Below are 25886 nucleotides of genomic sequence, written 5' to 3' on the forward strand. Positions count from 1 at the left end.
CGAGTTAACTAAATGAAGGCACTAACTGTATTCATTTTGCTGTGCTTTATACATGGAAACGTCAAACAGTCAGAGAGGTGCACAAAATGGCTCCTTTAAAAACATGCATCATAATGTTGGAAAGTATTTCATGTAAAAACCAATAAAACCAAATCAATGAAATTAGCCAAAATATCCCTTCAAATCCCCTTTTTGTTTAAATTACAGCTACCAATGCCAAGCAACGTGTGACCCTCCCGTACAGCAGACTGGACTATTTGTAATTTAATATGGGAACATCTCAGCTGTCATAACATCATGATGATTGCTAAAAGAATCTGGCATTCGAGACATGCCACGTATTTATCGCTAGAGATTGTGCATTGTTGCTTCCCCTTTTATGTTGAGTTCAACAGTTGATGCTCTGTTCATAAACATAATCCTCCCCACCCCCACACGTGCTCTCAAACTACATGATAGATTCTTGGCACTTCGAGACTAGCAGCTTTTTAACATTTTCTCAGATCACCTCCTTGCTCTACCAAAGGGCCATATTTCCTCACAAGCCCACAGTTAAAGAGACAGGGGCAACCTATTCTAGCCCGAAGTCTAATTTAGCTGAAAATGTGCAGTTTGATCGAGGGTGCCTACCATGTGCTCAAGTCCTCTAGAAAAAACAATGTTTAAAGCCATTTTTTGTGGTTTGACCCAAGATATACTGCATGTGCTGCTTCAGTTCTTCTACAGCCTTTTAAGCTGCACTTTACCACAGAAAGGGTAAGAAAAGACAGCAGTTACCGAGCATGCTCCTGGATTCTCTTAATGAGAATGCACCAAGTGGTACTGACTGCTTGGCAAGTCACTACCTCTATGCCTCAGTTTCCCATTCCTACAATGGGGATACAACACAATACCTTTAGTTTCTTGGGAGACATCCCACAAACCTTCTAATAGTAAGGGGAGACAATTTGCAGACTAAACGTAGGCTTTGAAGTCGACTTGGTACAGACTGTGAAGTCTGCTGGGCTAGCTCCTCCAAGTTATTGACAGCTAACTTCTACTAGGCCTGCCTCCTCAACAGGTTTGCTTCTGCAGTCCAGAAGCTCTGCTGGACTGATCCTTCCATCAAATCCTGGGGAAGGAATCTGTCAAGGTGCACAGTTCTGACTAAACACTAACCTTGAAGGTTTAATGTTTGCAAAGTACTTTGCACTTTTTTAGCAAAGAATCTGACAAAACATAGCTATTTTAGCTTCTGTAATAAAAATACTTTCAGAATGAATTAGTCTGTCATAGAACATTTTCAAGCTTCCAAGAGAGAATTACAAACAGACGGATTTAGGAAAGTTGATAGTTGTTATTCCCTTTAAAAAGCCACATCAGAATTCTCACTCAGACGAAAACAGGCTTCCAATGTGGGCCAAAAAGTGCATAATCTAAAATAAATTGGTCACATCCTTGTTCACTCTCATTGATCAACTGCTTTCAAGATACAGACTGCCAAGTGGTAGATCTAATCCTGCATAGATAACCCAAGAATTAAACAAGGGAGAACTGGAAGTACAGTAATAGATTGATGCACACTGTAGAAAAGAAGTCCATGCATCCACAAAAAGTGCCAAAACCTTGCAATCTGTTCCAAGAGGTCAGACATCAGCATTAATGTGGAAGAGCATGCTGAGGACATGAGTACATTAGGCAATCCAGTCTGTATCAAAAATTCCTTTTGAAGACCCAGTCCACAGTGATTTAGTTGGGGATAGGTCCAGCTTTGAGTAGGGGGGTTGGACTAGATGACCTCCTGAGGTCCCTTCCAACCCTGATATTCTATGATTCACACCATTTGTGCCACAGTACCACCTACAGTTCTCTACCTGGTCAGAGACCCACTCAACTAGACAGTATACAAAGTGACAGTCCCTGCCTCAAATGGACAAAACCATACCAGTATGGTATGTGTTCACAAATTGCTCTTCGGGTGAATGTCCATGGCCAAGCATACTCAGCCAGAAAACATGGTAGACTTTGACAACATCTCAGTTTTATTAGAGGACTGAGGCCTGGTCTAAAACACAGGAAACGACCCATTGTCACCCACATACAGCCATCATTCTCCCTCAGCTGGAATTAAAAACAATGTCCTGTCTGATGTAAGTTAAGGCTAGTAAAAAATTTCCCATCAGAACAATTGACAGAAAATTGTGTTTTCATTTAAAAAAAATTTTTCAGCTGCACCACAACCAAGGACTCCTATGATGCAACACCATCTCCCCTCTCCCAGAGGGAAGAGCACGGTGCATCATGGGAAATGTAGCCCTTCCAGCCAGAGAGCTGGGCTTATGGAGAATGAGGCATCTGAACAACAACTCTCAGGAGACATCACAGTAGCGTTACCAAATTGAATGGTTTTGGTTTTTCAGCTGAGATTTCCATGATTGAATTTTTGTTGGGGGAAAAAACCTGAAGTTTTCTGAAGAAAAGACAATTTTTGTCCCACTCTCTTGCTAGTGAACACAGGACCTAAACAGTTTTCTGCACCATTAAAGGAAGCATGATCAAGGTCTACACCAGCAGTTAAACTTTTTTCCACTATTGGTTGAGGGACCTGCAGTGGACACCCATTATCAGCAACAAATAGTTTCCTGCAACAGATGGGCCCAGAGCCTTGTATCACTCCTGAAGTACAATTTATATGAACAGTAAACCTTTTAAAAAAAAAAGTGATTAACTGCTTAGCTGGTACTGAATATTCTTGTCATATGGCTAGAATACTACTGTACTGAACCCACGTGTCTATTTTTGCAGTAATTTGTATTGCAAAGTTGAATGTAAAAAGCCACTGGCTTGACTGGATCATTAAACTTAAATCTACTTTTAAAGTTTTAATTCTGGAACAGAGAAATTAAGTTATGTGCTGCCCATGTTCCTCTCATTGCCTATTACTTTACACTGCATTTGCAGGTAGGATTCATAGGAGGGCACTGGCAGTATTTACTTACCAGTGTGTTGCATATTATCGCAAGTGCCTAGTCACAGAGATGGCACATTCATCAGCTCATTACACAGGAGGCTGTAAACAACTGGGTTGACAGCAAATCTCATGCTGTGCTAAGAGGAGGTGCAGAAGGAGGAAGCACTGGCCAGAGTATTCTTTTAACTAGTCCTGGGTGCCTCCTGAATACCTATCAGTAATAGACAAATGAAAAAGAAAAGGAGTACTTGTGGCACCTTAGAGACTAACCAATTTATTTGAGCATAAGCTTCCATGAGCTACAGCTCACTTCATCGAATGCAAATGAAAAAGAGTTAAACCCAGGTCTCCAAGGCTAAATGTTGCAGGTTGGTGGGGATGCGAGCAAGACAAAGGGAAAAGCTATCTAAAATCCTGCGAAATCCATACTGAAGCTTTAACCTGTTTTGCATTAAAATGAGATACTTCAGAGACTGAAAGCTAAATAGACATCTTTAGAGAAATAAAATCTTAAATGCAGTGTTCTCTCGCAAAATATAGATGTGATAAGCAGGGAGGAAATAATAGGAAACTGGCTCTCCTTAAGCCTTTGTATACATATAAACAGGCTGGTGTGTCTTTGTGGCTGACTTTTGCTAAAGTCACAGGGAGCAGGAACATCAGGAACACGTACAAACATCACATTTCTTCATAAACCAAAGAATTTGTGGGCTTCAGCAAAACGTGTTATAAAAGGGATGTTTATAATGGACTTGGATGGAGACAGTTCAGTAGCTTTTGTGACATAGTAGCAGTGAGTGTGAACTATATTTACCATCTGCCTTGTGCAGGCACAATTTTCCTACACTGGAGGCCAATGTCAAAGTAAACTACTTGGATTTCAAATTGCGAAACATCAAAGCAAGGCCACGGTGTTTGCTTATATTACAAACAGATGACTGGGGAGATAAAATCTTTTCTTCATTCTTAAATCAGACAGTACTGGGAGTAACTTATTGGTCTATTGGTTTCACCAGTAGGCATGGCTAACAAACATGGCTGTTGCTACACACATACAAAAGCTGACAGAATGGCTTCTGGCTGGAAGTATGGCAGCATCAACTGTGGCAAGATTCTTAACAATGATCAGAAATATTTCTGGAGAGATGCTGAGAGCAGCGAGTACAAACTGACGGACAAGAAACAGGGATGAAGAAGCATTCAGTTTGTTTTTAAAAGGAGGTGGAAAGTGGCAAATAAGGCTGTAGGGAAGGAATGGGAGTAGAATTCAAGATGCGTTTGCTCCTTGTAGCAGGAGTGAGAGCAGCTGCTGAAGACGCTGTAAAACAATAAGACTGTTGGGTTATTGTTTTGGGTGAGTGGGAAAAGAAGAGAATTAAAGCCAAAACACAAGATCTGGAAGCTTACACTGAAGTATCCAAACCGAGCTGCCCACAGGTTCCTGACTGGGAACAGATTCAGTGCATATTGTTTTGATATTTTTTGTACACAGATGATTTGGATCAAGATGTGAAACGAAAGCACATGAATTCACCCAGTTAAGTAATTTTGAGATGAGACAAATGGCTATTTAATTAAAGATGGTGAACTGCATAACGAGAATTTTTCTTGTAGGAAAAAGTATGTTCCCTAAAAAAGAATGTAAACAGAGCTCGCTGTTTCTTCCTTTCCCCAAGGGAATGAACCCTATGTTCTGTTTATGCATTGCACTAACACACACAGAACTTTGCTCAAACAGATGACATCTGTTCAAAAGTGATACCGCAGGAAATGCATCCCAATAGCCTGCTTCAAACGAGAACAAGGGTATACTGGTTGAAACTATAGTAAAGAACAGAATTATCAGATACATAAATGAATATGATATATTGGGGAAGAGCCAACACTGCTTTTGTAAAGAAAAACCATGCCTCACCAATATATTAGAATTCTTTGAATGGTGTCAAACCTGAGAACAAGTGTGACCCAGTTGATATAGTGTACCTGGACTTTCAGAAAGGTTTTGACAAGGTTCCTCACCAAAGGCTGTTAAGCAAAGTAAGCAGTCATGGGATGAGAGGGAAGATCCTCTCATGGATCAGTAACTGGTTAAAAAATAGGAAATGACGTGTAGGAATAAACTGTCAGTTTTCACAGTAGAAAAAGGTAAATTAGCAGGGTCCCTCAAGGATCTGTACTGAGACCAGTACAGTTCAACATTCATAAATGCTCTGGAAAAAGGAGTAAACAGTGAGATGGCAAAGTTTGCAGATGATATAAAATTACTCAAGACAGTTAAGTGCAAAGCAGACTGAAAAGAGTTACAAACTGGGTGACTGAGCAATAAAATGGCAGATGAAATTCAAGATTGATAAATGCAAATTAATGCACATTGGAAAACAATCCCAACAATACATTCAAAATGATGGGGTCTAAATTAGCTGTTACCACTCAAGACAGATCTTGGAGTCATTGTGGATAGTTCTCTGAAAACATCTGCTCAATGTGCAGTGGTAATTAAAAAAGTTTACAGTATGTTAGCAACCACTAGGAAAGGGATAGATAAGACAAAATTTAATGTCGTATGCCCACACCTTGAATACTGTGTGCTGTTCTAGTCACTGATACCAGTTAGCTCTGTGTTGTTGGGGAACCAGGGCGCAGTATCCAGCCTGTCTGACTCATGAAAGACCCTCCACCCACCCCCTGGCAGCCTCTGCTTGAACCAAAGCCGATTAGAGAAAAGACTTGCAGAGAGCAGTGAAGGGCGGTGGGAAACACACCTAGACCCCTCCTGACAAGGGTGACAAGATTAAGCCTCATCTGCATCAAAGATGGGACAGGGAGGCATCTCCATTAACATACAGAATGGAGAACAGAGATTCCAAGGCATGAACCGCACTGAACTCTGGGACTAGAAAAGCAAGGAAGCACTGCATCCTGGGGGATCTCTGCTCTAGATGTTAATGAACCTACGCCTGCACACAGCCAGCTCAGCAGTTATCAGACCAATTCTAGTAATAAATCCTTGATCGATATCCAAAATACTGAAGCAGCCTAATTGCATTGTGAGCTCCCTGGAAGGAACACCGCCCATAGCAAAGAGTGATCAGCTCCTAATGTCTAGTCTAAAGAAAACCCTTGTGTCATCAGTTTACCCATAAACAAATTTAGTGTTCTCCCTTGAACCATTGTTGTTTCTCTACAAAACCCCCTATCTATGTTCAAGTAAGTGTTCTGATGCATGGATCCAACTCTTCATCAGTTCCACTGGGATTTCATCTTCTTCCGACTGATCGTGCTGGGGGCTCTGCCTGTCTCCAGCACTCAGGACCCTGAGCTACCACCATCACCTGGGAACCCCGACCAGTTCAAGCTTCTTGGATTGGCGAGATCCCAGCTCTAGCTCTCTCTCTGTGTTTTCTTTTCTACCTCAGGCAGGTACAGTTTTCTATATCTGACTTTTGTAACCTTAAAAAATGTATCTTATGTTTGTTTACGCTCTCCTTGTGTAGTTATCACTATTATTCAATAAATAACTTTTATGGTTAAGCTGATTGCTTCTCTCTCTCTCTCTGAACTTTACTCCGTGTTTTTAGCTTCCCCATTTACTCTGCAGCAACGCTTCTCTTACCTAAGCTAAAGATCCCTGTAGTGCCCAAAAACACTGTGGGGTTTGCTCATCAAGTGGGTTACTACCAGTACAACAGTAATGTGAAACTGGGGATAGGGACGTGCTGAACCTGTTACATATGAGGGTGGCAGCTTGGAAGTGCTGCTCGACCCAGACTGCCGAGTCCAGGGGCATATAAGGGTGGTAGCTTGAAAGTGCTGCTCGACCCAGTCTGCTGAGTCATGGGGCACAAAGGGTGGCAGCCTGGAACTGATGTTTGACCCAGTCTGCTGAGTCATGGGGCACATAAGGGTGGCAGCCTGGAACTGCTGTTTGACCCAGTCTGCTGAGTCATGGGTCACATAAGGGTGGCAGCCTGGAACTGCTGTTCGACCAGCCTGCTCAGGATTACTCTATTCCAGTGCGGTACCTGTGGCACATAAGGATGGCAGCTTGAAAGTGCTGCTTGGCCCAGCCTATTGAGCCAGGGACATTATAAGGGGTCAACTTGAAAGCGTTGATTGACCTGGTCCACTCGGACTTGAGGGTGTGTGTGTGTGTGGGGGGGGGGGGGGGGTGTCACATAGTTCTGGAGGAACCCAGGCAGTGATGAGCTGTCAAAATCTTAACAACCGGTTCCCTCCTCAGCCCACGAGGGGGTCATTGCCCCCCCCAGGACCCCTGCCCCATCCACCGCCTCCCCTGTCCTCTGACTTCCCCTAGAACCAGGCAGGAGGGTCTGGTGGGTCACCATCGTAGGTACCCACCGCGCCCCTAAGAGCCAGAGGGACCTGCTGGGGGGCGAGGTGGGGAGTCCCAGTGTTGCTTACCTGGGGCAGCTCCCAGGAAGCATCCGGCAGGTCCCTCTGGCTCCTGGAGGGGAGGGGGGGGGCGTAGCTAGGCAGGAGCAGCTGCTCCCCCCACTGATCACATCAAAAGTGGTGCCTTAGGCACGGACTCCGTGGGTCCTCCAGGGCTGGAGCACCCATGGGGAAGATTTCCCCGTCCCGCGCCCGGTCCCAGCTCATCTCTGCTCCACCTCCTCCCCTGAACGCACGGCGCTGCTCTGCTTCTCCGCCCCCACCCCGTGTCCCACGAATCAGCTGTTCGCGCGGGGAGCCTGGGAGGGCTGAGAAGCAGGCAGCAGCTTTGCACTCAGGCCCAGGGAGGCGGAGACGAGCTGGGGAGGGGAGCGGTTCTCCTGCGTGCCCCAGGTTACCTGCTGTGGCGCAAGCGGCCCTCCTCGTGCCCCCCGCCCCAGCTCACCTCCGCTCTGCCTTCCTGGACCTGAGTGCGAAGCTGCCGCTTGCGTCTCAGCCCTCCCAGGCTTCCCGCGCGAACAGCTGATTCGTGGGAAACCGGGGGTGGGGGGGGAAGAGAGAAGCGGGGCAGAGCGTAACTCAGGGGTGGAGGTGAGCTGGGGCCGGGGAGCTGCTGGTGGGTGCTCTGCACCCAACAAATTTTCCCTGTGCAGGGTGCAGTTCCCTGGAGCTTGCTCACTGATCTAGATCAGTGGTTTGCAACCTTTTTTCATTTGTGGACCCCCAAAAAATTTCAAATGGAGGTGTGGACCCCTTTGGAAATCTTAGAGTCTGCAGACCTCTGGAGGTCTGCAGACCACAGGTTGAAAACCACTGATCTAGATAAAGTGATAGCCACTAGGAGGAAGTCGTTAGAGTGAAGTGACGCAAGGAGCATTCTGAAAGTCCAAAATGGAGGCTCCATGACCCTCTGGAGGATTATGAGGTTCTAGGCAGGGGTGAAAGTTTTTTGACTGGTGGTAAGTATGCGATAGCCTTTTGAAAAACTTCACTACCAGGGTGAGAAAAGACTGAACATGACCGCACACTCAGATAGCAAGCTGAGATTGTCTCATGTGCAGTCTTGCTGCAATGTTAAAGGTTGGAACTTTTTGCTCCAGAGGGGGTTTGAGAGCAGGATCGTTGCTGGACACCATCCTCCTGCAGGGGAACAGAAGCCTGCTCTATGTCTTTCCACCGATTCCCAGGATCAAGAGAGCCATGATGATTCTCATAGTTCCAAGGCCAAGGCAGTTCTGACTGACAGACCTATTACAGATGGTCATTCAGCTGCTGATCCATTTTTCTCAGACACCTGGACCTGATCTCACAGATACTCCATTGAGAGCCAAAGTGTCTACACCAGACATGTGGCTGCTGGCTTGTTGTGTACCATGGAGAGGGATGGCTCCTTACAGGTCCAGGAAATCCTGGTACAGAGCAGGAAGATGTGTACCATGAAAACGTATTCTACAGAGGTTCTCTATCTGGGCAGCCATGTACAGTCTGGACCCTATTCAGGCCTTGATACCACAGACAGACTACTTACTGCACTTAAAACAGACCACATTTAATTCATCTACAGTGGGATCCACACCGGCATACTCTAAGCAGTATAAATATTTTCTTTGCGCCCACAAGGGTTCAAATAATCTTATGTACCAGTCTTTAAAAGCTGATGAGACTGAAGACATGCTAGTGTTATGCACTGTCTCAGTCAGACCTCTGAATAGTTTCTCCTGGCATATTTGACTACAGGCATTACTGTCTTGGTAGAACACCACAGGAGAGATATAGTTCAGAAACTTCTGTAATACTCAACATTATTTCTTGTGCTCAAGATCAATTCCTTACCTATAGTGCCTGGGATTGGTAGACCCTTTGCCTCAGATTTTTCCAAAGAAATCAAGGCCTTGGCTACACTTAAAGTTGGCAGCATATGTAGGTTGCTTAGGGGTGTGAAAAAATAATCACACCCCAACCAACAGACCTATGCTGACAAAAGCCCTAGTGTAGATGCTGTTATACCAGCAAGACTTAACTTGCCAGCATAATTTAGGCCTTGGTCTGCACTTAAAAATTAGATCAACCTAGCGATGTCAGGGCTGTGAAAAAGTTCACATCCTGAATGCTATAGTTAGGTTGACCTAAGCCCCACTGTAGACACAGCTAAGTCAACAGAAGAATTTTTCTGTCAACCTAGCTACCGCCTCGGAGGGGTAGATTAACTACATCAACAAAAAAACCCAATTCCATCAATTTAGGAGTGTCTACCCTACCATGCCATAGCTGTGGTGCTTGTAACGTAGACATAGCCTTATTTCATTCGGGGAGTTGGGATAAACTATGATGGCAAAAGCACTTTTGCTTGCATAAGCTACATCCGCACTAGGAGGATTCGCCAGTATAGCTATACCACCAAACCCCTTTTAGTCAGACAGTTAGTATAACAAATAGGAATGAGTCGGTAAGGGCAAGAGAAACAGCCATAGCTGGTTTCAGAATCACTATTTTAACTTTGTGTTCTACAGGCACTGCCTTTATGTTCGAAAAAAAAAAAATAGTTGGCAAGGTGAGAAAACTGCTTGGTTCTGTTAATGTAGGTTTCCAGTGAGGATGGCACTGATGCACAATCTCTCCTATTAAATATCACTACAGCTTTAAAAGACAGAAAAAGCCTCTGCTGTGCATGCTTAAAAAAAAGCTCTGTGCTTCCCCCAAGCACACGCACGATTAAAGGAACAGTGTTTTCTTTAAAAAAAAATTCTTTACACATTCAGGTACAAGTCATGAGAAATTTTCAGCTTTGTCCACACTGGGGAGTTTCACAAAGGTGTAGCTGTACCAATGTAAAGAGTGACTTGCACTAGGGTGGTTTACACTGGTGCCTGTCACTGTTTACATTAGTTTTGTCAGAACAAGTACAAAAATCTTAATGCAAAGGTTGGTATTTGGTCACACGGATCTGGCTCTCCTTGTTTCCAGCTGCCAAGGACAACTAGAACTACTATTCAGATTGTAAGCACTCTGAGGCCGGGAGCACCCTTTGCTGTGTGTCCATACCACTTAGGAAAGTATTTACTAGTATTGCAATAGTGCCTAATACTATTTTTGAGTGTAAAAAACTGCCATAGTTGCCACAGGGATCTTGTTTGATGGAGAAAGAGATCATGTCCATGAGAATACTCATGCCCCACCTCCAATCGACCCATCATGCCAACCTTTATCTCCCACTTGTTAAATTGTCTCATTATTTCCTTGTACTTCCCCATATCTCTGTAACCATCTGTTGCCTCTCTTGTACTTTGATTGTAAACATTTTGGGGCAGGAACTTTCCTTTTGTTCTGCATTTGTACAGCACCTACCACAACAGGGTCCTGGTGCACAACAGATTCCCAGCCTCTGTGATAATATAAATAAGATTAAATGAGAAGTTTGAGGCGCTCTGATGTAGTAACTCGTACTCCAGTGCTTGAGCTAAAAGCTCCAAGTTCCACACTACCCCACCCCGGCCTAGAACCTCTCTTCTCTGCCATCTCATCTGTTAGCAGCCAGTCATTCCTGTTCAAATGCTTCACCTCACAAACCCCAAAAGAAACCAGTATAAAAAAAAAATTGGAGCTAGCAAGACGTGTGCTGTTTCACAACAGGAATATTACCTCCCTCTCAAGTTTGAGGATTAGTGTTCTAGAAGCACTCTGTGGATAGAGTGTGCTATACACATGTTATTTATTGAGAGAAAAAAAGGATCTAGTAATTTAATTTGATCTCTAACTAAACTGATGAAGACAGACAAATAAGCCATTTAAACAAAACGAGTTTAAGATTCAGATTTCCTAGCGGCTGTCCCTGTATGACAATTCAACTTTTGTAGCTATGTAGACTTAAGACAACATAGATATAGCAGGAGTTGCTATGCTCTAGGAACAAGGTGAGTGTACACACAGGTCTCACCTGAAACCTGAAGTGGTGCATGAGAAAGTTTTTAACAGCTGCTGCACATACCACATTGTTGATTAGAAGTCCAAAAGGCAAAGAAAACATACTGGAGAGTGCTGACACCCCAACCCAATAAACACAGCATCAAAGAAGAGATAACACAAAGTTCTATCAGCATTTGTAAATAAACATTCCTCACAGGACCAAAACCAGAAAGACTCCCCTACCCAGGTTAAAACAGTTTTCCTGGAGTCTGACCATGTGCTCCGTGGGAGGGAGGGAGGGAGATAGGGATGCAGCAGCTCACTGGATTTAAAAGACCCCCTGCTGGAGGCACAAACACAGTGAGTGATGTTTATAGCTGTCAGTTTCCTGGGGAGAAGCAGGAAACTCTTTATGACCCCCAAAGTATTTGTTTCTCCATCAGTTCCCCAGCCAAGCTTGGGATTCTCAAGGGCCACAACAAAAAATGTTTCACTTTGCTCTAATTAGTTTTGACTGGCCCCTGGGTTCCTAAGGTGATAACTTAACACCTAATTAACAAGTCTATTATTAGGGGAAATTCAAATGAGCTGAGTTTAATGCTAATTGAATGTTTTCAAATTCAGCCTGCACAAGGACTTTTTATTTCCCCTTCAACTGCAATAGCAGCCACTGCTTCCGTTTGATCTATATAGAGATTGCCCAAATCTTGATGTTGCAGACAAGGTAGAAATAGCAGATTACAAACATGGGGCTGGAAGCCACTTACATTCAGTGCCAAGAATTGCTTTCGGGGCTGCTCCTTAGGTTGTACTTTGCATTATTACACCAATGTGTGCACATGTAGGGTTCATCTCTGCTAAAAAAAATTGCTCTTTTTTTAAATTAAAGAGTTATCTTGTAAAACCTAATGGAGACCAGGCACAGGGTAGTTTTATCTGCTGCATTTGGGCTGCTTACTGACAACCACTCCCTTCACTCCTGTTAGCCCTGTGAAGCCACCGCTGGATTCTACTCTGCCTGCGCATCATCAGCATCAGCCAAATTCCAAATGCACGATCTATACTGCTGGCTCTTATGCAAGAGGCAGAATGGACTCAGCTGGATTCTCAGATGCCAGAGTGAATTTGTAGCACCGACAAAAAAGCCAGCTTTTGACTCTGAAACTGAGCCAACTGGCTCTGCAAAAGTCACAGAGGGTAAATATTTATTAATTTATTAGATAACAAAAGAGCACCCATTCAATATGCTGGTAGCCCTTGACAATAACACACACCCTAAACCGACCCATCAAATCCCCAGATCAATTCGAAGAACCCAGACACAGCATAAACAAGAATTAATCAGTCCCACACAATCCCTAGTCCCATGAGACTATGATCCCTCCCTAGTCCCATATCATCACAGTCCATCCCTATTCAATCCCCATCTCATTGTGGCTGAGTGGGAGGATCTTTAAGGGTCCATCCTTCTGGATGGCCCTACTGCTGCCGTAGTCAGGCCAGGACCCCAGAGCTAATGCGTATCCCAAATCCCTCTCCTCACCTTTCATACAGAACTCACCATGTTATTTTCAACCCTGACCTAGTCTCTGAAAAGAAAGCATTTACTATTTCTGAGCACAGAGCACAGGAAAGAGCAACAGCCATCAAATCTAGAGAGGGCATCACCAAGTCAGGCAGATGCATCAGAGTTAGGAACTACTCAAGCATGCCCACTGGTAGGAAACAAAATCCTGAAGTGACCCATCTTACCGATTTTTCTTCTTAACCCTCCACTCTCACTTAACTAAGTAAAAGAAAAACATCAGCAGTTAAAGAGCAACAGTCAGAGCTTTTGCAAAGATTTAAAAAATTTAACTGTTAAAAGTTTCTGGGGTTTTTTGGAGGGGCAGGGCGTGTGTCTGGGATTTCCATTTCCGGTAATATTTTGTATTTATAAATGACAAGTATTTGGGCAGACTTGCTTCATGGCCATTTAATACACAATCTCAGTTTGTAAACTAGCTCTCTTGCTAATGGAAATTCTCGCTGGTTTCCCCTATACTTTGATTCTATCACCATTCAGTTGAGATCTGTTTGTAAAGCTCTTCACTGCAGAATCACAAGATCCAGGAATCACCTCCTCAGTCATCCAGCTTAGCATCATTACTACACAGGATCCTTCACTACACCATTACAATGAATATCTTCTTGTATCCTGTATTTGCAATTTTAAAAAGGACAGAACCTCAATTTCCTCCTGCAAAGCCTTTTCTATTTCTTAAATATCCTTGAGAAGATGTTTTCCCTTAATATCTACCTTAAACTTCTCCTCCCATAGCCTCATTTCACTGCTCTTTGCTTTGCTAGGTTCTTTAGCTGTGAATGACTGCCTAGATGGTAACCATAGTTTCAGCAGACTTGAATTTAAAAAGGCTCAGTGAATTATTTCATATATTGGAGCCTCATATTATCTGGAAAAACAAAGATTCACGCATTGTTAAGCCCCACAGATTCTGAAAAAAAAAAAAAAATCACAATTTGTACCAGACTTCATTGAAAGGGACCATTTCACCCTATGCAGAAAGGCAGTCTTTTCCAAGTTGTGAATTCAGATATTCTATGCTAATGACACTGAATGTTATTACTCCTCTGTTCTAGAATACTAACATTCAATGGAGACTGCAAGAGCAGTGGAAGAAGGTAGCACACACAGTTATCCTGCAGGAATCTTGCCTGGATTAGCCTCCGTACTATTGCAAAGATGCTTAATGGCCACGGGTCCATTTTATGTCTAATCTGAAGGACACTTCTGGCAGCACAATGCTCTCTAGCACAGGCACTGGAATACTTACTGACTCAGGGTGAAGAGCATCCCTAGCACCACACTACAACACTAGGGTCAGTAATGAAGGAAGAGCACTCCTAAAGAGTTATCCACACCATTTTCTGCAGTACAGGATGAATGCATCCGATGATGTGAGCTGTAGCTCACGAAAGCCTACACTCAAATAAATGTGTTAGTCTCTAAGGTGCCACAAGTACTCCTTTTCTTTTTGCGAATATAGACTAACACGGCTGTTACTCTGAAACCTACAGTACCTAAGTTTTCCTTGAAGCTGCCACATCCAATTAGCGAGCATTCACAACACTTCTAAGCACCAAGATCAGACACTAACAGAGTCCACATGAAAGCTAACTGATTAACATGAGCAAACTGAGAATGCTTAATCTACATGTAAAATGTTTTTTTGGTGGGATAAAGCAGCATGCTGCAGCTGGACAATTTTTACTAGAGGAAACTATCACACAACCAACCCTCCAATCACTTTCAAAATCTCCCCCCCTGGATTTCACAACTACTTGTTCCACCCTACCTCTATTCACTCCTGTAAGGCTGGCCTCCTCCCAGCTCTCTGAAGTTAGCAATTCTTTCATTTGTGCAGCAACAACTTGTCAGCCGTGCAAAGTTTGCCACCCTAGGCACATTGTCTGCTTTCCCATTCCTACCATGGTGATAAAGGATGACAAAAGTTAGAGGTTTATACTCAAAAGTTATTGCCCTGGACAAGCAGAATTTTAACTCCCCTCCCCTGAAGCCATTCAACTGCTTCCTCTATTTCCTATCCTAAAGCTTGCCTTCTCTAGCCTCAGATCAACTCCCTCTAGAAAGCATTTTGTCATCTTACATAACCAGGATGCTCCTTAAAAATATGGGGAAGTTCATGTTTCATAGAAACTAAAGTTGAAATGCAAAAATGTTTAATTTCCTTTATCTGAAGTCTTCAAAACCATGCAGAAAGACACCGCGAGACAGATGTCCATTTTTCTTTTGGGGAGGGGCCCTCAAAGAGGGAGAAAAAGACGGGAGGATGTTGAACTGTTAAAACATGCTCACATCTGTGGCACTCGCCATTTGTGCTTCCTCCGATGGGGAACTCAATCTCATTCCCCCTTTGCTTTTTTATAATCATAGAGCCAAATGCAACAAGAGGATGGATGGCCATACAAGCTGCAGTTAGAGGCTCTGTTCCTAGAAGATGGCATGTCCCACATATTTCTGATGTTCCCTTCTTAGCTCCTGTTACTTTTGTGGAAACATTCGAAGACTCCAGAAAGGAAACTCATATGATCCATTTCAAGACCACAAGACTATCGCTTTAGTTGTAAGTAAAGTAAGTAGGAGTGGTGGACTCTCAGGCTTGCAGGATAGGGACCCAAGATGGCATTACTACAGAGAAGGACTTTGAGGAGCACCTACTAAGAGCAGCAATAGAAGTGGCAGCAGCTGCTCAAGGACAGAAACATGGTTCAGCCATCACTTAGACCAGGGATTCTCAACCTTTTTCTCTCTGAGCCCCTCCTCAACATGCTATAAAAACTCCAGGGCTCAGCCCGGGACGGGGGGCAGGCCCTCAGGGCAGGGGCCTTGGGCATAGGTGTAGTTTGATTTCTGTTTTGGGGGTGAGAAGGGGCCAGCCACCTCTGCATGGCAGGGTCCAGGGAGGGAATGCCACCTCCAACCCCTGACTCACCTAACCTGGACACCCAGCCTGTTTTGGGGGGGGGGGGCTGCAACTAAATTTTACGACTCAAAGGTGGGGGGCTCAGTACAAAAAGTTTGAAAACAGCTTAGGGTGCAGGAAAGGGGATGGCTAGGAGGGTAGCTCAGGGTGCAGGGAGGGGGGTTTTAGGGGCTGTGTGCAAGCAGCGGAGTAGCTCAGGGTGCAGGGAGGGGCTGTGTGCTGGGAGGGCTCCCCTGCGGTCCCTGTTCCCAGAGGGGTCTGCCAGCCACAGAGCCGGGTCTCCCCAACCGGGTGGCTCTTACTGGCTACCTCTGCTGGTGCAAAGGTGGTTGGGAGCTGAGGAGCAGCTTCAACCCAGAGAAGGGGGAATGCTGTGGCTGCCTGCTCCATGGCACCAGCCAGAGCAGCAGCTACCCCGCTCTGGCTTCCTGCCTCTGACCTGGCCCTGGGGCAGGGAGAGGAGTTAGTTTGTTTGGTTTTTTTTTGTTTGTTTTTTTTTTGGGGGGGTGGGGGGGGAAAGGGCGGCGGAGAAGGTGTGGAGCTGCCCCCAGGACTCTCGTGCTCTTGTGCTGCTGTTTGACAGGGGTGGGGAAAAGAAATGCTTTCCTTGTTCCTAACTCTGCCCATAGGCTCAGGGCTTCTGCCCCACACAGAGCACCAGGGCTTGGGGATTCAGCCCCACGTTTCCCAGCTTCAGCTCCACGGGGGGTGCTAGGGCTTGGGCTCGGGCTCTGGGTTTCAAGCCGCAGGGCCCCATGGCCCCCTTGAAAGGTTTCGCGGACCCCCATTTGAGAACCACTGACTTAAGACAGCTGGAATGGCCATCTTTTCTAGCCTACCCCTCCAGGACAGTCACTTCCACTGACATATGATGTTTTTAAAGCCATATGGGCTGGTTTGGACAGCACCATGTGGGCACCTATTATGTATGTCAGCAGGTAATAGCCAGCACTGACAGGTTAGGTTAGACAGACAATGAGAAGTGAAAAGTAAAGCTGCTTATCTCAATCTAGGCTGCATATTCATGTGCTGTCTCCTAACTACATCTATTCGACCTGCATTCGCCTCCTACTTCAGCTCTGCAAATGGCCATGCTGGTTTCCATGTGTATTTTATCTAGGCTGCCTGCTTACTAACATCCTGTTAGCTAGTGACAGCCTGCTGGAAAGACCTCAAAGGGAACATTTACTCCAACGGCACAATTGACCTTAGATTGTAGTAGCAGCAATATATTGTGTTGCAAGTTTGGAGACCTCCCTGCCCTAGCTACCCCTGTCCCCGGCTGATGCGTCATGAAATTGAGAAATACTTTTGTGAAGGAAATTCTGCTTCTTTCTTTGCTATCTCCTCCCATTCTATCCAGCGGGGAATAGTACATAAAAATTACAGGGTTTATGTTGCTCAGAGCCCAGAGCCAAGAACAAGGAAATCCAACTATTAGTTTCTTCTGTGGCTTTGGCAAGGCCATTGCCTGTCTCAGTTTTGCCCATCTATAAATAAATCTTAATTAGCCGCCTACAGAATGGTCAGGGAACATTCATACAGCACGATGTATTACTCTTGGTTTCAGAGATGTTCAAGAGCAACCTAGTACAGCCCTCAAGCTATCTACCTGTTTCCCTTCCAGAGTTACCACTCATGAGTGTCATTATCTCTATAACTTACATATTTCTACCTCCCAAACGTTGAACATTATTGTCCTGTCCTTAGTCCTTGTGTTCCAGTGATAGTCAAAAACAGGACAAGAGTTCCTTAAGTTAACACTGAGCAGCAGCTCAGTCTGCACAAAGGAGTTTTAACCAGCTCTCTCCATGGAACAGGACTGCAAAGCAGCAGGGATTTTAAAACAATATATTAAGAAATGTTGATTTATGATCTCAAACTATAGAGAGATTGGCAATTGGTGCTGCACCGAAAATGAATTGAAATAGGACCATTTCAAGTACTGTCGTAATCATCCCAGCAAGAATCACCCTGATGAGGTCAAATGGAAAAAACTTTTTAATAACTTAATGATATTCTTCCAGGAGAGATGAGCCTGCAGTAATCCATTTACTTGAGTGTGGATGAAAAGAGAACTTCAGCTTTCCAGGCTGTCAAATACAGCACCTTCGAAGAGCACTAAAACTCACATGAAAGTCTGCCACAACATGATGTTTCTTTGATACCACAAACCAGCTCTCAAAGGCTTAAAATCTCTCTGGCCATACAGAAAAGTTACTAAAAATGCCAGTGCTCCTAAAAGCCATCTTCAAAAACTGGTAACGTGTGCTCATCTTAACCACTTATGTGGAACTTCCAATTAGTTACACATTCTTCAGTCCTCACTTACTTAAACACAGCAGACACTGGAAGTGACACAACAGAAGCAGTGCCTGAGGAGATCGGTGTGAAATGTTGGCCATGATCAGCTGAAGTAGCTATGACAGTGTCACCTTTAGGAAAGGATGCAAAACTCATCTCTTTGCCATAGTTGTATCCATCAATAACTGGCTGTGTGGTAAATGCACGTTCTTGGAGAACTAGAGAGGAAAAGGATTCTAGTGCAGGACACCAGTACTCAGGGCCTGGGCTCCAGCCCGAGCCTGAACCGTCTACCCTGCTATTTTTAGCCCTGCAGCTCAAGCCCCGGGAACGCGAGTCAATTGACCCAGGCCTCCAAGACTTGGCGCTGCAGGCTTTTCTTTGCAATGTACCCTTACACTGCACTCAGATGTGACCACAGATCGCACTGCCTGCCTTACATGCCGTGGTGATTAGCTACTTTTGCTCCTAGAGCTACCACCACAGCAACAATCAACAGCATTAATTTTACTTTAATATAATATAAATAAGTTAGATTATTCCTGATTTAAGACAAGGAGAAAGGTTACCTTGAGTTGTGTCCAACATATTCTTTTACCACAGGAGTTCTGTCAAGTCATCTAGTCGGATAGCCTTAAAGTTACAGTGTCGTTGTGGCCTTGTTGGTCCCAGCATTTGAGACGGACAAGGTGGGCGCAGTAATATCTTTTATTGGACTAGCTTCTGTTTGTGAAAGACAAGCTTTCAAGCTCATCTTGTCTCTTTCACCAACAGAGGTTGGTCCATTAAAGATATTTTCCTCTAACTGTTACAGCACAAATACAATTCTTCAGTGCATACTACCACCTTGTGGCCAAAAGCTCAAAACATTATGAATCCAGTATATTTGTATTAGTTTTAGAATTAAAAAACTGTGTTTGGACTGCAAATGATATATATTCTGAGTAACACCCATCAACTGTTAAAAAAGGTTGATGCACAAGGAACATGCTGTCAAGGTTCCTCCCCCACTCTGAACTCTAGGGTACAGATGTGGGGACCTGCATGAAAAACCTCCTAAGCTTATCTTTACCAGCTTAGGTCAAAACTTCCCCAAGGTACAAAATATTACCCCCGTTATCCTTGGAATGGCCGCTACCACCACCAAACTAATACTGGTTACTGGGGAAGAGCTGTTTGGACGCGTCCTTCCCCCCAAAACTTCCCAAAACCTTGCACCCTACTTCCTGGACAAGGTTTGGTAAAAAGCCTCACCAATTCGCCTAGGTGACTACAGACCCAGACCCTTGGATCTTAAGAACAATGAACAATCCTCCCAACACTTGCACTCCCCCTTTCCTGGGAAATGTTGGATAAAAAGCCTCACCAATTTGCATAGGTGACCACAGACCCAAACCCTTGGATCTGAGAACAATGAAAAAGCATTCAGTGTTTTACAAGAAGACTTTTAATAAAAAATAGAAGTAAATAGAAATAAAGAAATCCCCCCTGTAAAATCAGGATGGTAGATATCTTACAGGGTAATTAGATTCAAAAACATAGAGAACCCCTCTAGGCAAAACCTTAAGTTACAAAAAAGATACACAGACAGAAATAGTTATTCTATTCAGCACAATTCTTTTCTCAGCCATTTAAAGAAATCATAATCTAACACATACCTAGCTAGATTACTTACTAAAAGTTCTAAGGCTCCATTCCTGTTCTGTCCCTGGCCAAGACGACTACAGACAGACACACAAACCCTTTGTTTCTCTCCCTCCTCCCAGCTTTTGAAAGTATCTTGTCTCCTCATTGGTCATTTTGGTCAGGTGCCAGCGAGGTTACCTTTAGCTTCTTAACCCTTTACAGGTGAGAGGAGCTTTCCCCTGGCCAGGAGGGATTTCAAAGGGGTTTACCCTTCCCTTTATATTTATGACACGCCCCCCAAATCTCAGCTAGGGTGAAACACTGGCTGGGATTTCTTCCTGGAGCTCTAGGAAAACAGAGTTAATAAGACACATGCATCTCTAAATATACTACCAAGTACATAAAGACTAACAATATTTTCCACATCTCAAGGACGATTTTAACCAGTTGATTCTGGGAAACTTTCACGGGAGAGTGCATCAGCCACTTTGTTAGAAGCTCCTGAGATGTGTTGGATGTCGAAATCAAAATCTTGGAGAGCTAAACTCCACCGAAGAAGTTTTCTGTTAGTTTCTTTGACGGTGTGAAGCCACTTTAGTGCAGCATGGTCGGTTTGCAGGTGGAAACGCCGTCCCCAAACATATGGGCGTAGCTTTTCCAGAGCGTAGACAATGGCATAACATTCTTTTTCAGTGACTGACCAGTTGCTTTCCCTCTCAGACAGTTTTTTGCTGAGAAACACTACAGGGTGGAATTCTTGATCAGGTCCTTTCTGCATTAAAACTGCTCCCACACCACGCTCGGATGCATCTGTGGTTACTAGGAACGGTTTGTCAAAGTCTGGGGCCCTTAGTACAGGGTCAGACATGAGTGTCGCTTTAAGCTTGTTAAAGGCCTTCTGACACCTTCCGGTCCACTGAACAGCATTTGGCTGTTTCTTTTTGGTTAGGTCTGTCAGTGGGGCAGCGATTTGGCTGTAGTGCGGTACAAATCGTCTGTAATAACCGGCCAAGCCTAAGAAGGATTGAACCTGTTTCTTTGACTTTGGGACAGGCCACTTTTGGATAGCATCCACTTTGGCCTGTAGGGGGCTGATAGTTCCTTGACCCACCTGGTGTCCAAGGTAAGTCACTCTGTTTAGGCCTATTTGACACTTCTTAGCCTTAACAGTTAGTCCTGCCTCCCTTATGCGCTCAAGGACTTTTTGTAGATGTTCCAGGTGGTCTGCCCAGGAATCCGAAAATATGGCCACATCGTCAAGGTAGGCGACTGCATATTCTCCTAATCCCGCTAGGAGACCATCTACAAGTCTTTGGAAAGTGGCGGGTGCATTTCGCAGCCCGAAAGGGAGTACATTAAATTCATACAGCCCGAGATGTGTGATGAAGGCTGACCTTTCCTTGGCAGATTCATCTAGCGGTACCTGCCAGTACCCCTTGGTTAAGTCCAAGGTAGAGATGAACTGGGCCCTTCCCAGTTTCTCTAATAGTTCATCTGTGCGTGGCATGGGATAGTTGTCTGGGCGAGTTACAGCATTTAGCTTACGGTAGTCCACGCAAAAACGTATTTCCCCATCTGGTTTGGGAACTAGAACCACTGGAGATGCCCATGCACTTTCAGAGGGGCGGATTACACCCATCTGTAACATATCCTGGATCTCCCGTTCTATAGCAGTTTTAGCTTGAGGAGACACCCGGTAAGGTTGGACCCTAATTGGGTGAGCATTACCTGTGTCAATGGAGTGGTATGCCCGTTCAGTCAGTCCTGGGGTGGCTGAGAACGTTGGCGCGTAGCTAGTGCACAGCTCCTGGATCTGCTGTCGCTGCATACGCCCAAGGGTCATGGAGAGGTTCACCTCTTCCACACCACCAGCACATTTCCCTTCGTAATAGACACCTTCAGGCCACTCAGCGTCGTCTCCTCCCTGGGCTGTAAACTGACAAACCTTTAATTCTCTGGAATAAAAGGGCTTTAGAGAATTAATATGGTACCCCTTAGGCTTTCGGTTGGAGGTGGGGAATGCTATGAGATAATTAACAGCTCCCAGGCGCTCCTGGACCACGAATGGCCCTTCCCACGATGCTTCCATTTTATGGGCCTGGAGCGCCTTTAAGACCATGACCTGGTCTCCTACTTTGAAGGAACGCTCTCTGGCATGTTTATCATACCAGGCTTTTTGCTCTTTTTGAGCATCCTGTAAGTTTTCTCTAGCAAGGGCTAAAGAGGTTCGGAGGGTGTTTTGTAGGTTGGTTACAAAGTCCAGAATGTTAGTTCCTGGAGAAGGTGTAAATCCCTCCCATTGCTGCTTCACCAACTGCAATGGCCCCTTAACCTCACGGCCATATACAAGTTCAAATGGGGAAAACCCTAAACTGGGATGTGGTACAGCTCTGTAGGCAAAGAGCAACTGCTGCAATACTAGGTCCCAATCATTGGAGTGCTCATTTACGAATTTACGTATCATGGCCCCCAAAGTTCCATTAAACTTCTCCACCATGCCATTTGTTTGATGATGGTAAGGAGTGGCAACCAAGTGATTTACCCCATGAGCTTCCCAAAGGTTTTTCATAGTTCCTGCCAGGAAATTAGTCCCTGCATCTGTGAGGATGTCGGAGGGCCAACCTACCCTGGCAAAAATGTCTGCTAGTGCCTGGCACACACTTTTAGCCCTGGTGTTGCTTAGAGCTACTGCTTCCGGCCATCGGGTGGCAAAATCCATGAAAGTCAGTATGTACTGCTTTCCTCTGGGTGTCTTTTTCGGAAAAGGACCCAGAATATCCACAGCTACTCGCTGAAATGGAACTTCAATGATGGGGAGTGGCTGGAGAGGAGCTTTGACCTGGTCTTGGGGTTTTCCCACTCTTTGGCACACCTCACAAGACTGGACATAGGTAGAAACATCCTTGCCCATTCCCTCCCAGTGGAATGACCCCCCCAAACGGTCTTTGGTCCTGTTCACCCCAGCATGGCCACTAGGGTGATCATGGGCTAAGCTCAAGAGCTTGGCCCGGTATTTAGTTGGAACTACCAACTGTCTCTGAGGATGCCAGTCTTCCTGGTGTCCCCCAGAAAGAGTTTCCTTGTATAAAAGTCCTCTTTCTACAACAAACCTGGATCTATTAGAAGAGCTGAGAGGCGGTGGGTTGCTCCGTGCCGCCGTCCAAGCTCTCTGGAGGCTTTCATCTGCTTCCTGTTCGGTCTGGAACTGTTCCCTTGATGCTGGAGACATCAGTTCCTCATGGGATTGTGGACCTAGGCTTGGTCCCTCTGGAAGCGATATAGGGGATGGAGCTGTTTCTGTTGACTGTGAACCGCTCTCCGCTGGTGCACTATGTTGGGATTCAGGCTCCGGCTGAGCCTCTTGTGTAGGGTTATCGGCTGCTGCCAGTTCAGGTTCGGTGGGGCCCTCTGGTGTTGAGGTTGCAAGTACTGGATTCAGTGCTGACACGGGGTCTGGTGTTGGTTGTTTGGCTGGTTCCGGTTCTGGGACTGGTTCCGTCTGGGTCTCTGGGACTGGATCCACTACTGCTGTTGCAGACATTGGCCTGGGGTCCAGGTCCATCACCTCTGACTGGGTCCTGATAGAAGTTTCCGGAACAGAGCTAGGCCTCACGGCTTGTTTAGCCTGGTTGCGGGTGACCATTCCCACCCTCTTGGCCTGCTTCACATGATTGGCCAAGTCTTCCCCCAACAGCATGGGGATGGGATAATCATCATAGACTGCAAAAGTCCACATTCCTGACCAGCCCTTGTACTGGACAGGCAACTTGGCTGTAGGCAAATTGAAAGAGTTGGACTTGAAGGGTTGAATCGTCACTTGGATCTCTGGGTTGATTAAATTGGGGTCCACTAAGGAAGCATGGATAGCTGACACTTGTGCTCCGGTGTCCCTCCACGCGGTGACTTTCTTCCCACCCACACTCACAGTTTCCCTCCGCTCCAAGGGTATCTGGGAGGTATCTGGGCCTGTGGACCTCTGGTGTGATTCCGGTGCAATGAACTGTAATCTGTTGGGGTTCTTGGGGCAGTTGGCCTTTACATGCCCCAGCTCGTTACATTTAAAACATCGTCCAGCTGACGGGTCACCGGGGTGAGGAGGGTTGCTGGAGAACGGGGTGGTGGGACGATAAGGGGTCTGGAGGGTTCTTTGGGAGGTAGGTGGGGCTTTGGGCGGCCCCCGGTAATAGGGTGTGGTCTGGGGTGGTCCCTTCTGGTCTCCGCTCCAACTGCGACCAGTTTTCTTCTTCTCTGCCACCTCCACCCATCTGGCTCCAATCTCTCCTGCCTCAATTACAGTTTTGGGTTTCCCATCTAGGATGTATCTTTCTATTTCCTCAGGAACACCCTCTAAGAATTGTTCCATTTGCATTAGGAAGGGCAAATTTACTGGAGATTCAACACTTGCTCCTGATATCCAGGCATCCCAATGTTTTACAATGTGGTAGGCATGTCGGGTAAATGACATGTCTGGTTTCCACCTTAGGGCTCTGAACCTCCGACGAGACTGCTCGGGTGTTATCCCCATTCTGACTCTCGCCTTGGATTTAAACAGTTCATACTTGTTCATGTGTTCTTTAGGCATTTCAGCTGCCACCTCAGCTAAGGGTCCACTGAGCTGCGGCCTCAGCTCTACCATGTAGTGGTCAGTAGAGATGTTGTACCCAAGGCAGGCCCTTTCGAAGTTTTCTAAGAAGGCCTCAGTATCATCACCTGCCTTGTAGGTGGGGAACTTTCTGGGATGGGAAGTGGTACCTGGAGAAGGATTGCTAGGGTTTGTTGGTATATTCTGCTGGGCCTTTATCCTCTCCATCTCCTCCACATGCTTCCTCTCTTTTTCCTTCTCCTCCTCCACATGCTTCCTCTCTTTTTCCCTCTCCTCCTCCACATGCTTCCTTGCCTCCATTTCCCTCTTGTGGGCAGCCTCTTGGTGTTGTTCTGCCTCCCTTTCTTGTTCCTTCTTCAGCTGCATGAGTTCTATCTGTCTTTCATGTTCCCTTTGTTTTTCCTCAGCCTGAAATTTGGCTAATTCCAGCTGTAGTCGAGCTGAGGATTTGGCCATTCTAACCTCTCTGTTTTTAACTAACTTTACACCCGAGGTTTAGAAATAAACAAACAAAACTTGGCTGTAAAATTTTGCTGTGCTGGAATAGAATACCTATTCTCTGATAGTGATTGTCAGCCTACAGAAAAAGACAATTCCCTTGTCTCTGCTCTGGGCCCAAATTAAAGCAAAAAACCTCCAACTACTTGGAAACCTGCTTACCCAGCCCAAAGAAGAAAAAAATTTCTTTTCAAACCTGTGCTCCTTGTAAAACAAACAAAAAAAAAAATCAAAATCCTAAAAAAAAACCCTGCCACTTTTGTCTCCAGGCAAATGGGTAGAGCACACACCCCCTATTTACTTTTAGGAAGAAAAGAGAAAAAAAAAAAAAACCTCTGGGTTGGAAGACTGTGAATTTCCCTGCAGGAGTTAAGTACCCTGCCTCCAGGCAAAGAAAATCTGCAATTCACAAGATAATCCCCTTTTGTCTCTCCTTGGCCACAAAGCAGAGAGAAACCAAGCTGCTTTCAGTTTCAAAGCTGCCTTCTGGACTTCCTAAAAATTCCTTTTTAAAATCTGTATTTCTAGTTCAAAAAATCTCAACTGGATCTCAAAATGATTTCAGGTTAATCCCACCACTGTGCCACCATGTCAAGGTTCCTCCCCCACTCTGAACTCTAGGGTACAGATGTGGGGACCTGCATGAAAAACCTCCTAAGCTTATCTTTACCAGCTTAGGTCAAAACTTCCCCAAGGTACAAAATATTACCCCCGTTATCCTTGGAATGGCCGCTACCACCACCAAACTAATACTGGTTACTGGGGAAGAGCTGTTTGGACGCGTCCTTCCCCCCAAAACTTCCCAAAACCTTGCACCCTACTTCCTGGACAAGGTTTGGTAAAAAGCCTCACCAATTCGCCTAGGTGACTACAGACCCAGACCCTTGGATCTTAAGAACAATGAACAATCCTCCCAACACTTGCACTCCCCCTTTCCTGGGAAATGTTGGATAAAAAGCCTCACCAATTTGCATAGGTGACCACAGACCCAAACCCTTGGATCTGAGAACAATGAAAAAGCATTCAGTGTTTTACAAGAAGACTTTTAATAAAAAATAGAAGTAAATAGAAATAAAGAAATCCC

At 45.2% G+C, this 25886-nt stretch overlaps 1 protein-coding gene across 2 annotated transcripts in view; it reads right to left on the bottom strand.

Annotated features, from left to right (window-relative positions):
• SPTLC2 (serine palmitoyltransferase long chain base subunit 2) overlaps positions 1-25886 on the bottom strand; it is a 120860-nt gene that overhangs the window by 42810 nt on the left and 52164 nt on the right. The window lies entirely within an intron of this gene.

The sequence above is a fragment of the Lepidochelys kempii genome, chromosome 6, assembly GCF_965140265.1.
Source record: "Lepidochelys kempii isolate rLepKem1 chromosome 6, rLepKem1.hap2, whole genome shotgun sequence".
NCBI classification, from domain to species: domain Eukaryota; kingdom Metazoa; phylum Chordata; order Testudines; family Cheloniidae; genus Lepidochelys; species Lepidochelys kempii.